Source organism: Lissotriton vulgaris, chromosome 1_1 (genome assembly GCF_964263255.1).
Source record: "Lissotriton vulgaris chromosome 1_1, aLisVul1.2, whole genome shotgun sequence".
Classification (NCBI taxonomy): Eukaryota; Metazoa; Chordata; class Amphibia; order Caudata; family Salamandridae; genus Lissotriton; species Lissotriton vulgaris.
The window spans coordinates 1,936,040,266-1,936,054,158 of record NC_141685.1 but is presented as its reverse complement, the minus strand read 5'-3'; positions in this window follow the sequence as shown (position 1 = coordinate 1,936,054,158).

The following is a 13,893-nucleotide window of genomic DNA, read 5'->3' as shown; positions in this document are numbered from 1 at the left end:
GTGAGAGCTGCCTTGAATTTTTGGGCTGGCTAAACAACAGGAATAATCATCTCAGATTTACCATCGAGATTGGCCAAACACGATTAGCATTTCTGGATCTCCTCATAACAGCAGGATCACATGGCCTACAATCAGAGTTGTACAGAAAGCCCAGTGCAAGGAACTCCCTGTTATTGTTCGATAGTAACCATCCACGAGCACTCAGGGAGAGCCTCCCTTTCAGTCAATTTTTACGGCTACAGAGGAATTGTTCTACAAGGACAGCTTTTGAGAAACACTCCGAAGATCTAACAAAACAACTTGTGGCTCGCAATTATCCACCCAAACTAGTGAAGAAATCTATGAAAAGGGCAAAGAATAACAACCGGGAAGCCCTTCTGGAACCGAGACCTCCCAAACCTGACCTAGATCGGCTCACTTTTGTCCATACATTTGGGAGCCTTTCAAATGGCATTCAGAAGGCGGTGAAAAAGCATTGGCCTATATTGAACTCCGGGCGCCTTACGCTTCCCCGACCACTTGTCTCTTTCAAGAGGGGCCCTAATCTAAGGGACCGACTGGTTCACACCAGGCCACGTGAGGAAATGCCCAGAGCGGTTGGCACACTGTGGAATCTACCCCCTGTTCAGGGGCACCACCCCTGTGGCAGTTGCCAGGTCTGCGCGCAGACTAAGAAGTCACTGGAGATAGATATAGGAACCACCAGACCGTGGAAGCAAGTTAAATTTACCAACTGCAACAGTGACCACGTAATTTATCTCATTACCTGCTCGTGCGGTTACAGGTACGTGGGCATGACAACAAGGAAGGTCCGCATACGTATCTCGGAGCACAAGAGCACCATCCGGTGTGCGAGACAAGCCACCAAACTGACTGCCCATTTCTTTGAGGCGAAACATCAAGCCACAGAATTTCAATGGACTGTCCTTGAACAGCCGTTCATTCCCGCGCACACTACAGATGTGGCTAGTTATTTGCTCAGAAAAGAACAGAGATGGGTCCTCAAACTGAAGACACACAGAGAAGGACTGAATGACGAAATTCCTTGGTCTTCTCTGTGATTGCCACACTGCCTTGCCAGAGCTTGGTTTAATACTGTACTGCTTGCAGATGGATACAGTTACACTGGTCTTTCTGTGAATAGTGCACTTAGCCCCCAGGCCTCTGTACAGATGGGTGACTCTTGAGCCAAGTTTGTTCTGTGCCATGCTTTCAACTGAAACACGTTCTGTAGCTTCAACATCTGCCCAGTAACTATAGCATTTTGACTAGACATCCTACAGCTTAGACATTACTCTATCTGTCTTTTGTACACAGTGCTTTTAGATTGTTAGCGTCGATTTTTGGGTTACTTACATCATGCCCTTATTACTTGTTAGGTCCTTCGTTGCCTACAATCAGTATAGGCGGACTAAACAACGTATTCCTGGACTCGCTAAGCTATTGTCCATTAAGTGCCCATTTGTCTTGAGGCAGATAGCGCGTTTTTACTTTACCAGCGCATTGCATTTAGTGCCAATGTGTTTTGAGGCAGATAGCGCGTTTATATTGACATTTCCAGCGCATTGCTTTTTCATTTAATATAACAAACTTTTCCGTGCATTTTTAGCACGTTTTCACTGCCTTGTTTGTGTTTTTCTGTTACTGTTTGACCTGGTCGCTGTGGTGACGGAGGCGGTCCTATTCTCGAACAACCGGTATGACGCCCATTGGTCATCCAATAGGAGCACGCCTCACACGGGGCTTTGCCAAATGGGAACACGCGATTCAGACGCGTCACACCGCCGCGCGCCCAATAGCGGCGTGGGTGTGTTTCCACCTTCGCCTTGTCTGCATCTGATTGGGCAAATTCAGCAGCACACAGCTGCATCCTTTTCTCCGGGAACAAACGCCGATCAGCAGACACGAGTGAGTACCACACGTGACATTTTCTCCAATTACGGCAGGGTTTATTAACATCTACCCACCACTCGTCGGTACCTCCCCAGATGGCCAGGACGCCGGCCAGGAGTACCGACGGTTAGGTGAGTTGAATCCACATGCCATTGCTGTTATATTTACAACAGGGCTGTCCACCTACGCTGGGCGAACCTGCTTTTACGCCCAGTCATTCGAGTTGGTCTAGATGACCATTTACCCTCTGCTATTGTTAGCCTTGGGAGTCTTGTTTATATTGCGTGCATTTTATGTTTTAATGTGTGTCCTACATGTTTTTCTAGAGCGGTGCTTCATTTTCCCCTGAGCCACTGCCAGGTGGGGTGAGGCCATCTGACCTTACATGTTAAGGTAAGATTTCACAAACATTTGGTATACTAAACTTTTGATCCAAATGTACCTAACTTTTGTTTGCATCCACATGGTGCATTTTCTAGTAATCAGTTTAATCCAAATCATATTTGATGGTTGGACCTCTCAGCCCATATATCATTTTAAAACCTTCTCCTCACCTTCTTCCCACAGTGCCTTGCACAGACAGTAAGGATACCCAGAACATACAGGTGACTGTTTGCACTTGTTTTGTGTTTCTAGGGCGAGACTTTGTTCACGTGGTGTAGTAGCTTTTATATTTCAGATTTTTTTTTGGTCCTGAAGAAAGCATTGACAAAACCAGTCTTCTATATGCTGAAACTAGTCGACCATCTCTTGTCCCGAGGCTGTCCACATAATTAGACAGTCAGCGGGCGCACTGTTTTTAACATTGGTATGGTAAGCACAATTGAATTAAATCCTTGTTTGGTGCTTATTCTTAACCAATTTTAAACTCACTTATTCTGGTTTCTTTTCTTTACACCTTCTATAGCACTGCACACCCCAGTCCCATCTTTTTTTACCACTCACTTACATCTAGTGGTATATCACACTGTCATCTCTCAACTCTAGTGAGGATACCCCCTACCACCGGGTTGACCTCCTAGGAGAGTTTCAATATTCTCTGACGGGTGGTACGGATAAAATCCCAAATGATGAAGGGCGGATCCGAATGGTGACTGATGGGTATTTTTCCTCATCCACGGAGAGCTCTCTGTGACATAACCTGGGTGTAGAGGTGAGTTCTTGCTTGGTTTTCTTGTGTTTTTGGGCACGTTTACCTGAGACCCTCTGGTACCGTTGTTGTTTATTGGTTTTCTTGGGGATAGTACCCAGAGCCTGGTCTTTAAATTTCCCCTAGGTCCCCCTCCACCGTCTTGTGTTTGCTATTTTTAGTAATGGTCAAGCTCGCACATGCACAGTTCAGACTGACCAGTCATCACTTAGGAATGTTCCGCCAAACTGACCAGTGGTGTTGTAGCCCCTCCCATGAGTTGGCTGTGTTCCAAAAATGACCATATATGAATTTAAAACTCTGTAACTATGTACCGCCCATCTTTTAATGTCTGTAAAACTGTATAAAAGAAGGACTTGCACCGATGTTCGGTGTGATACTTCTTGCATTGCCGAAGGGTGCTGTAGGAATGTACCACCACCCCATGGGGTCTTAATAAACTTGTCTTTTGCATTTTCTAGTTTCCGTGCCAACAGTTCTTATGGTGTAGAGGGTATTCTGCGGAGTATGTAGGCCTGAAGAACCCAATACCACAAATTGGCGACCACGAAGCGACTCATCGGCGACTCGGATGCCCGAAGGAGAGGTCATGACGAAGGATTGGAAACTCGCCATGGACGCGTACGCTGCCACTGAGTGACCCGAGTCTTGGCACCCACGGTGTTTTCTTCCCTTCCTTCTGATCTGACCTTCCAGGTGGCGCCGGTCCCCGACTGAGATCCTGCTCGTCTGAGTTGTCGTACAGTGCCGGTTTGGCTGATTTGATCAAAGACCTTGGCAGCTGGAACCTGGATATCTGAGAGTTTGGTAAGAATTGTGATTCGTAAGGTAGTCTGCGGACGCTTACTGTGGTTCTATGAATATGAATATGTTTTGAGTTAGCTAACATTTGGTTCTATCATTTGACTTATATGTGCAGTGCACTTCACATAGGCAGGCATGTAGAGATGTTTCTCTAACTTTGTTTGTGTTTTGAGCGGCACATTTTGTGTGAAGTATAGTAAGTGCCATTTTTACGGTATCACGTTTTTGTGATACTTTTTTTTTTAACATGCCTGTTTTAAGCACACTCCGAGGAATATGCTGTCTTGGGAATGGTACCACATATCGACTAAACGAATCTCAGCCGGCTCCCCCAGAGGGGACACCCAATCGTGAAATGTATATTAAATTTGGCCTTCCCCCTATATTGTATAGTAAATTATGGAATAAATACACCAAGTCTGATCCCGAGTTGCAATGGCCACTACAAGGGTCGTTTGATTTACGAAAGGTTCAGTTCGTGGAGCAATGTTTGTTTCAGCGCAGGTCTAGACAAGATATGTTTGACTGTGTACGAATGTGGGAGAAAGCAGTGCGTGAACGAATGAAGCGTGAGATTGCCTTGGCAGAAAAAGAGCAGCGTAAGGCTGCTGTAGATAAGGCTTTACAGCTGGAGGAGAAGGAATTGCAGGAAAAGAAAGAGAGGGAGGCACGGGAACATAATTTGCAAACGAGCGGTCAATTCCCTATTCGGCGTTCGCTTTATCCGGTCCTTACTAATGAAGTTGATGATTTTTCATTATTAGATCGGTCTCCGCCTCCGTATGTTTTGCCTACGGCTCCGGACGAGGATTTGGGCGACGACGATCGAGATAGTACGAGTACGAGGTTAACTGCTGTTAAAGCCACGGATTTGCGCAGTTTCGCTAGGAAACTGAATTTGAATAAGATAACTATGTCAGAGATTAATGTTGAAAGGAATCAATGGTCAGAACGAGAACAGTTGTATTTCTTAAGTGCTTTTGCCGATGAAGTTGTTGAACGATTTCGTAGAAATTCAGATGATCTAGAACCTAAGGATATATCAGTTCATCATGAGAATATGTGTAAAGGTTTATTTGTTATTACAGATGCGGATGCTTTTTTCCAACGATTGGTCCAGCTACGGGATGAGGCGTCCAGATTGCGGGAAGCACGGAAAGCATCAGAGAAGTCTGTGCCGGGGTCGACGGAGCAATCCAAAGAGTGTTCTATCTTTGGAGCAGATAAGAGTTCTAAAGTGCATGTTATGCCCATGCGTGAAGCTGCACCTTTGTATGTTCCCCCTAGAGGGCAAGGTACCAGTGACGATAAATTGTATTGGGATGCAAAAGGGTATTTTATATATAATTGGGTGTATACGCCTTGGAATAGAGCGGATGTTATGGCATTGAAAAACGCTTTGCCCGATTCCCGTAAAAATCCGGCAGCTTTCTATGAAGGAGTGGAGGGGGCTATTTCTTCCTGTGTTATGACACTAGTTGATATAGATCTTTTCTTTGGATTAATACTCCCCCCTGATATGTGGAGAGCGATTCGTAAGTTTGATGACCAAGCGATTTTAGGAGCAGATTGGGAAACTATAGGCCGAGCTGATTTAGATAGGGAACCCGCATGTAAGCCTTGTCAGCTAATTCTAGATCTCCCAACAGCTATTTTGAATAAATTAAAAACGCTTGTCCCCCCTAAAAAGATTGATTGGACTATGTTAGCTTCTTGCAAACAGAAACAAGACGAGTCGGTATCTGACTTCTTCTCACGTTTTGAAGAAGCGTTTCATGATTACAGTGGGCAATTATTAACGGATGATACGGGTAGACATCTGTTTGTCGACAAGTATGTGGCTAATCTCCTACCGGAGATTGCAAAGCGATTGAAAACTAGTGAAAGCTCCTGGACCACGGCGACCCCTGCGTCTTTGTTAACTATGGCTCAGTATTATGAGCGGCAGGAATTAGAGGCTAAAGAAAGTATTGATAAGAAAGCGACGGAGTTAAAGACAAAGGTGATGTTGGCTCAGGTTCGTGGCGCGCAGTCGAGAGGAAACGATAGAAGCAGGCGAGGAGGGGGTAATACGTCGTATGGTCGTACTGACATTGCTGAGGACCAATGTGCATATTGTAAAGAGTTTGGGCATTGGGCTGAAGATTGTCCGGTGCTTCGTGAGCAACGTAGCCAGCGTGGTCGAGGAGGTGGAAGGACACGGAATAGTTATTCGGGAGCAAGAGGTGGAGGAAGTGATCGTAGTAGGTTGGAGGCGAGGGGTCGTGGTCAGGATGAACGTAATACTTTTGATCGATGGAATCAGTACCAGATATCGGAGGGTGAGAATGTGGAGAGTCAGGACTATGTGCATGCATAGGATTGCGTAGGATGGGGTGTGAAATCGGTTGAAGTGCCAGTAGATCAAAGAGGTCCATATGTATCAGCGGGCGTTTTGGGTTCTACTGATCAGTTTGTAGTTGACACAGGAGCTACTCGTAGTGCTTTGTCTAAAAACTTGGTTCCAAGGGCTCCCCTGTCTGGCGAAATGATTACATGTATAGGGTTCGATGGCACACCCTCTCCAAGCCCATTGTCACAACCTCTTGCATTTTGCATTGATACATTTTTTGGTCTGTGCCCATTCTTATTGTCGCCTCATACCCCAGACAATATTATGGGCATAGATTTGCTCAAATATTTTCGAGCAACAATACGCTGCGCTCCTGAAGGAGTGCGGGTTATTTTGAATGACAATTATCCAGACGCAGGAAGACTGTGTACCATGTAGGAAATTGAAGCGCTAGCCTCTCTCCCGTACACGTTATGGGCGACATCAGATACGGATGTGGGACAGATGCTCATCCCGCCTATTCGAATTACTGTTAAGGAGGGAGTGTCTTTGCCACGTGTACCTCAGTAAAAGATATCTAGAGAAGGTGAGATTGCCCTGACGCACATCGTTCAGGATTTGATTATTGCAGGAGTAGTGGAGGAAGTTCCCTACAACGTCTGTAACAGCCTGATTCTTCCGATCCTCAAGAAAGACACTGACGACAAAGTCTATCGATTTATTATTGATTTGAGAGAAATAAACAAAATTGTAGTGCCCCAGTACCCGGTGGTGTCTGACATCACCACCTTACTTACTTTGGTCCCCCCCCACTGCCACTACCTTCTCTGTCATTGACCTTAAGAATGCCTTCTTTTCCATTCCCATCCATCCCGACTGGAGATATTTATTTGGCTTCACGTTGAATAATAAATCGTATAGATTTTGTCGTGTTCCTCAAGGCTATACAGAAAGTCCTAGCATTTATAGCCAGGCTTTAAAAAGACAGCTTGATTATTTTGAATTGCGGTCTGGAGTAGCTCTTATCCAGTACGTTTATGATCTTTTACTGGCTGCAGACACATATGCGCAGTGTGAGGAGAGTACTCTTGCCTTGCTCTCTTTTCTTGCTCAGAACAATCACAAAGTTTCTAGGAAAAAGTTACAATATTGTAGACCAAAGGTGACCTACCTCGGTCATCTTTTGTCTAAGGAGGGACGTGCATTAACATCTGATCGAATTCAAGCAATTTTAGATACACCAGTCCCCCGCACTCAGAGAGATGTGCGTGCCTTCATAGGATTAACGTCCTTCTGTAGACAGTGGATAATGGGGTTTTCGCACATTATAAAACCTTTGTTAGCGTTATTGTCCAAAAGTACACCAATGCCCCTTGAATGGACAGATGAATGTCAGAATGCTTTTGAACAATTGAGACAGGCCCTTTGTTCTGCACCAATGTTAGGTACACCAGATTACACAAAGATTTTCACGTTGTATGTGCACGGGAAAGATGGGTGCGCATTGTCGGTGTTAGTGCAGACACACGGGGATAAGCAGAGGCCCTGTGCATAGTTTTCGGCCATTCTTGATCCTGTAGCACGAGGATTACCTGGGTGTTTCCGAGCAGTTGCAGCAACAGCAGTAGCTATACGACAGAGTGAGGGATTTGTTTTGTCACACAAACTGTTGGTGTTAGTTCCCCATGCGGTAGACGCTCTGCTAAACCAAACGACAACCCAGTATCTCACGAGTGCACGTTTAACAGGATATGAGCTTACACTTTTGGCGCCACATATCACAATAAAGAGATGTGCTACCCTGAACCCTGCCACCTTATTGCCGTATCCGGTTGCGGAGGGCCAGGAGGAAGAACACCATGATTGTGTTTTCCTGACTGAAGAACAAACAAAGGGTCATGTCGACTTACAGGATACGCCACTTCCAGATGTGGATGGGGAACTGTGGGTTAATGGATCCTGTTTAAGGCTGCCAGATGGCACAACTTCTGCAGCATATGCGATCACGACACTTAAGACAGTGGTAGAAACAGCGCGAATACCACAGAAATCGGCCCAAGCAGCGGAGTTAATAGCTTTGACAAGAGCCTGCGAATTGAGTACTGGCTTATGTGTGAATATCTACACAGACAGCCGGTACGCCTTCGGAGTAGCGCATGACTTTGGCCTACTCTGGAGAGAGCGAGGGTTTTTGACTTCGCATGGAGTACACATTATGCATGGAGAGCTAGTGCGTGATCTCTTGAATGCGTTGCTTTGTCCCAAGAAAGTGGCGATAATCAAATGCAGTGCACATAAAAAGATCACTGACAAAGTGGGACAAGGCAATGCTTTTGCGGACAGTATAGCAAGACAAACGGCTATGTCACGAAATGACTCTCCAATGTATGTGGTGAAGCCGCAGGCTGAGCGATGGCATGATGCTAGAGCGGAGATATTAGACATTCAAAAATCAGCGACTGAAGCAGAACTTGCAATCTGGGCAGCAGAGGGAGTGCTGGATGATGAGGGTTGTTGGAGGAGCAAAGATATGGAACGATGGAAATTGCCTGCAGCTTACTTGCAAGCGATGGTCCAGATGACACATGGGTTGGCACATGTTGGAGCTCTTGCAATTACTCTATTGCTAACGTGAGTTTGGGAGCATCCTGAGATTGCCAATACGGCCAAGAGAGTAGTGCAGACCTGTCTGATATGTTTACAGCATAATCCTGCAAAAGGGACGCATACTCCGAAAGGAGGGTTCGTTCCACCTACTGCACCGTTTGAAGTACTGCAAATGGATTACATCCAGCTTGAGCGTTGCAATAACCTTAAGTATGTCTTAGTGGTGGTGTGTGCTTTCAGCAAATGGGTTGAGGCCTTCCCCACGAAGGATAATGCAGCGTTGACAACAGCTAAGGTTCTGCTCAAGGAGTACTTCCCTCGATACGGCGTTTGCAAATTTTTGTGGAGCGACAATGGTCCTCATTTTGTTGTGAAAATTGTGGAGTACGTGATGAAGGGATTGGGAATCCAGCAGAAGTTTCATGCTGTGTTCCATCCCCAATCAGCAGGTCTTGTTGAACAGTATAATGCTACTCTGAAATTAAAGTTAGCAAAGATTGTGGCATCCACGTCTTTGAAATGGCCGGATGCCTTGCCTTTGGCATTACTCTCTATCAGATCAGTGCCCCATTCCCGAACAGGCCTCACACCTTATGAAGTGGTGTTTGGAAGGCCTATGAACATATGGGGAGTTCCTAAGCCTCGATTGTTACATGATGTGCCTTGTATAATGATGAACGATTATTTGGCACGATTAACAAATGATTTACTTTCTATTCATCAACAGGTTCGAGAAGCGCTCCCTGACAATTCCATTGGAGAGGCTCACAATCTTCGTCCTGGGGATCATGTTATGATCCGCTCCTTCGAGAGGACGAACAGCTTGGAACCGAGGTGGCGTGGCTCCGAGCAGGTATTGCTCGCAACTCGAACGGCTGTGCGAGTTACCAACAGGAAGCGGTGGGTGCACTCTACTCACTGTCGTCGTGTCTCTCCGGATCTGGTGAGCCCAACTGCATTGTCCGACTACTGAGATATCCTGGACGAGAAAAAGAGCCCAGCTGTAACGTCTGTCGAATCGGAGGGAGCCTTCCCGGACCACACTGTTTCTGGACGAGAAAGATACAATCTACGACCGCGATAAGAAGATTTTTTTTGGTGCGAGACTGGTTGAGTTACCGCTCTGGGGTTTGTGAAACGGAAGCCGGGATTAGCAAGGGGGGGGGATCTGTTCTGCCAAGTGTAGCGACACCCGTCTTGACCCCGGAGAAGAAACCAACGGCTACCTCGGAGCTCAGCACTCATATTTTTATTTTTTTAGTTGTGTTTTTGAGACATTGTGAACTTTGAACTATGGCGTCCTCTGCAGCACAAGACAAAAGAATTCTTGGTGCTGTATTATTTGTATTGACAATTGATGTGATAGCTGTGATAGCCTGGGTAGTAGAACTTGTGGTGCCTGTGCGAGAACATTTGTTGCCGACTACCCCGGCTCCATCTGAACATTTCCATTTTACTCTGCCTTATCATGAAGAGCGACACCGACAAACTTATTTGAACAATAGTTTTATTCAGATTCTGCATCACACTCACAATATGACGAACACTTCGAACTGCTGGGTATGTGGGATGTTGCCTGGACATCAGAAGAAAGGAGGCACACCACTTATCCCACTCCCGTTTTCTCATAATGGGTCTTGCAATGCCTGATACAGCCTCCTATTCACCTTGCGATGGCCAACAAAAGGGGGCTGCTCTTTCGTCTCAATAAGATTTGTTTTAATGATCGAGACGGCTATCCGCAAGCTGAAGGAACTAAGTTTGAATGGGAGGAGTACCGCCCGGATAATATGTCAACACCACGAGTCTACAGTAATCATCGGAGTGTCAACATGTCCAATTCTCATGACGGGCTCAGGGCATACCACTCTGCTCATCCCATCTAGACATCTGGCCCCCCCCCCCCTCAGGTATTCACGAGACTCTCTGCTCTCGCTTCGCGCGACTAAACTGCCTAGTTGCCATTACAATTGGGTTGAGGGTACTGCCTTTAAACACTGTATTGGGTGTCCTGTGTCTAATAACTGTGTGGCTTTAAACTCACTCACTATGGCTCTGCTTAATTGCAGATCACTGCCTTGTCACGCGATAGAAATACACTCCCTCCTTTTGGACCACTGTCTGGATGTGTTATTCCTGACGGAAACGTGGTTGACCGCGTGTTCAGGTCCCGATATTGTCAATGCTCTCCCACCGGGCTACCTCATTTTCCATCTTGATAGGCCGGATGGGAGAGGGGGTGGAGTGGCCATCATGTATAGAGATACTTTCGTGTGCAAAGCTGTGGACTGCGGTATTACCAACACTGAAGGCTGTCATTTCTCCCTTGGCATATCTTCTTCCGCTTCCATCTCCGGCCTCCTTTTGTATCGCATGGGCGAATTTTGCGGATCTCGCGTTCGCGAATTTTGCGGATTTGCGGATTCGCAATCCGCAAAATCCGCGAATTCCCGCGAATTTGCGGATTTTTTTTTTTTTTTGTGTTCGCCCGTGTTTCTGCCAGTTCGCGAGGGTTTTTACAATTTCGCAATTTGCGAACTTACCTGTCGGGTCGCAAGTTTTGCGAACTTGTTGTTTCTACGTGTCCAGCCTGTTTGGGACACTCTTCTTCATCACTGCCACTCTCTGTCACCACTGCCACTCTCTGACTACTCATGCCACCCTCTGGCCCACCCATGCCACCCTCTGTTTCATCACCACACCCTCTGGTTGTCCAGTGTACATTATTTTCGGCAAAGCAAAGCACACCTTCCCTGCCTCAAGTGACCTGAATTAATTTGGGGCTGATTAATGTGTCACAGAATATTTTTTTAGCTGGCACCTGCTTCCTTAGTGCGCCCTGATTAGTGATCTTTTGCACTTGCTAAGTGCTTTCATTGTTGCAAAATTAGTTACAACACCTGCCCTGCCCCAACTGACAATAATGAATTAGGGGCTAATTAATGTGTCACTGAAAGAATTTAAAGTTCCAGCCTGGCACCTGCTTGTCTGCTCCTTTAGCTGTAAATCAGGACCTTTGTGGCATACAGTTAAGGTCAGAGCAGGGTCACACAATAGTTGCAAGCAGGCAACCGAATTCTGGAGGGCCCCCTCAGGAAGCAATACAAAGAATCGTTACAAATCATGAGGTTGACCTTTTGCACCTGCTCATTGCTTTTGCTTTTGCTGAAATCGTTTTGCGGTTTTTTTCGCGCTATTCGCGGGGCGCGGCGTCGTGCGAAACCGACCGCGGAAGCCGCCAATTCGTGCGAATGAGCATTTTATTTTTTTGCGGCTTGTTGTTTCGCGAGTTTTTTTGCAGTATTCGCGAGCCGCTTGCAGCGCAACACGCGAATTTACCCCAAGGTCGAGTACGGGCGCGGCCATTTTGTTTGCGTGACGTATTTCCGTTTCCGCCCGCTATGTATAATCTCGCGCAGTAAGCGCATTGCGAGTAGAGGTTCGCACGAGATCGCGCGGGAAATCTAGAGGTTCGCACGAGATCGCGAGGAAAATCTCGCGCGAACTGACTTTCGCGCTCGGAAACGGGCGCCGGCCATCTTGTTTTTCATTCATTTCCTGTGTCTGGGCATGGTGTTTAATCCTCTTGATATCTTTCCCATCCTTTGCTTGTTTTCAGTTTTTTTTTTACGATTTTGCTTCTTATCTATCCCTCTCTTTTCCTAGCTGTATATTTTTGTCTTTTCTGCTATTTTTCTTTACTTTTAAACTACTTTTGTAAACTCTTTTCTTTTCTTCTTCCCTATCCTATTCTTTCTTAATTTTCTACTTCTTCCTACCTTACCTGCCCAGACCATGGTCAAGCCAGGCGCCGTGAAGCTGCCCAGGCACTTGAGGGCCGCAGCGGCGGCGGGGAGTAGTGCTGGACCCAGTGGCAGGACAGCAGGCGTGAGATCGAGGGGGGAGCAGGTGACGCGCCGGGAGATATTCAGCCCGGAGGAAGTGGGCGCGCTGGTCTACTTCGTCCAGCGCCGCCTGCCCAGGACCATCGCGGGAGGCGGCAGGATCGCGGCCGGCGGCTATAACATGCGGGAGCGCCGGAAGCGGTGGGAGAAGGTGTGCTGGGCCATATCCCACCTCTACGGGGTCCAGCGCACCTACAGCCAGGTCACCCATCGCTGGACGGACCTCCTGGACCGCGAGCGCGACCTGCTGGACCAGCTCGGCTTGGAGATCCCCGGCCTTGGTGAGTAGTAGTAGCCATTGGCATTTAATCACTCACTACTATGATGTTTTCTCCTGCTCTGTGTTGTTGTATTGCAAATATTTGTTTTTTACATGGAGCAAGCCAATAATGCCGCTGATGACGATTACATTGTAGTTAAATTATATTTCAAAATCTTCTGTGCATTTCAGGTGCACTGCTCTCCTTCTCAGTGGGGTTGCTACTATGCTTATTTGTTTTCTATTTCGTGGTCTCATTGGCCTGAGTAACTATTATGTATGAGTGTACTTAACAGAACTGCGTAATGCTAGACACTAGGGGGCAGATTACATTTACAAGCCCCTTGCGCCACGTTTACGTTGCCTTGCGTGACGCAACAGCGGCGTAAACGTGCCGCATCCCTGCAAGTCATTTACAGCATGACGCATCTAGGGAGATGCGTCACGTTATAAAGCCATGGGCCTGCACCACAATGGGTGCGTTCCTAGTACGCAGGGTGGGCGGTCCAGCGGCTGTGCGCCTCGCAAAATTGCCTGCGTGAAATCTACAAGATTTAACGCAGGCACTTCTGCGACGCTGCTACGTCAATTCAATTCCTTATGTCTGCTCGAAGCAGGCGAAAGGACTGACACAGCATGTAAAGTATTGGGTGGCCCTGAGCATTACTGGAGTTGCATTGCGTTGGCGACGTGACTCCAGCGATGCGCCGCTCTTACGTGACGAGATGCGTCACGCAAGTGCCTACCCTTGCGCCAGGGCGCGCCGCATTGTAAATGAGGCACATCTGCCGTGTCGCAAGGGTAGTTTTGCGTGACGCATTTGATCTGGCGCATCTCTGGAGATGCGCCAGAACGCGTAAGTAAGTATGCCCCTAAGGGGCAGAATTGCAATTACCGTCGCATCCCTGCAAAGTAGCAGGGATGCGCCATTAATTGTGCGGCC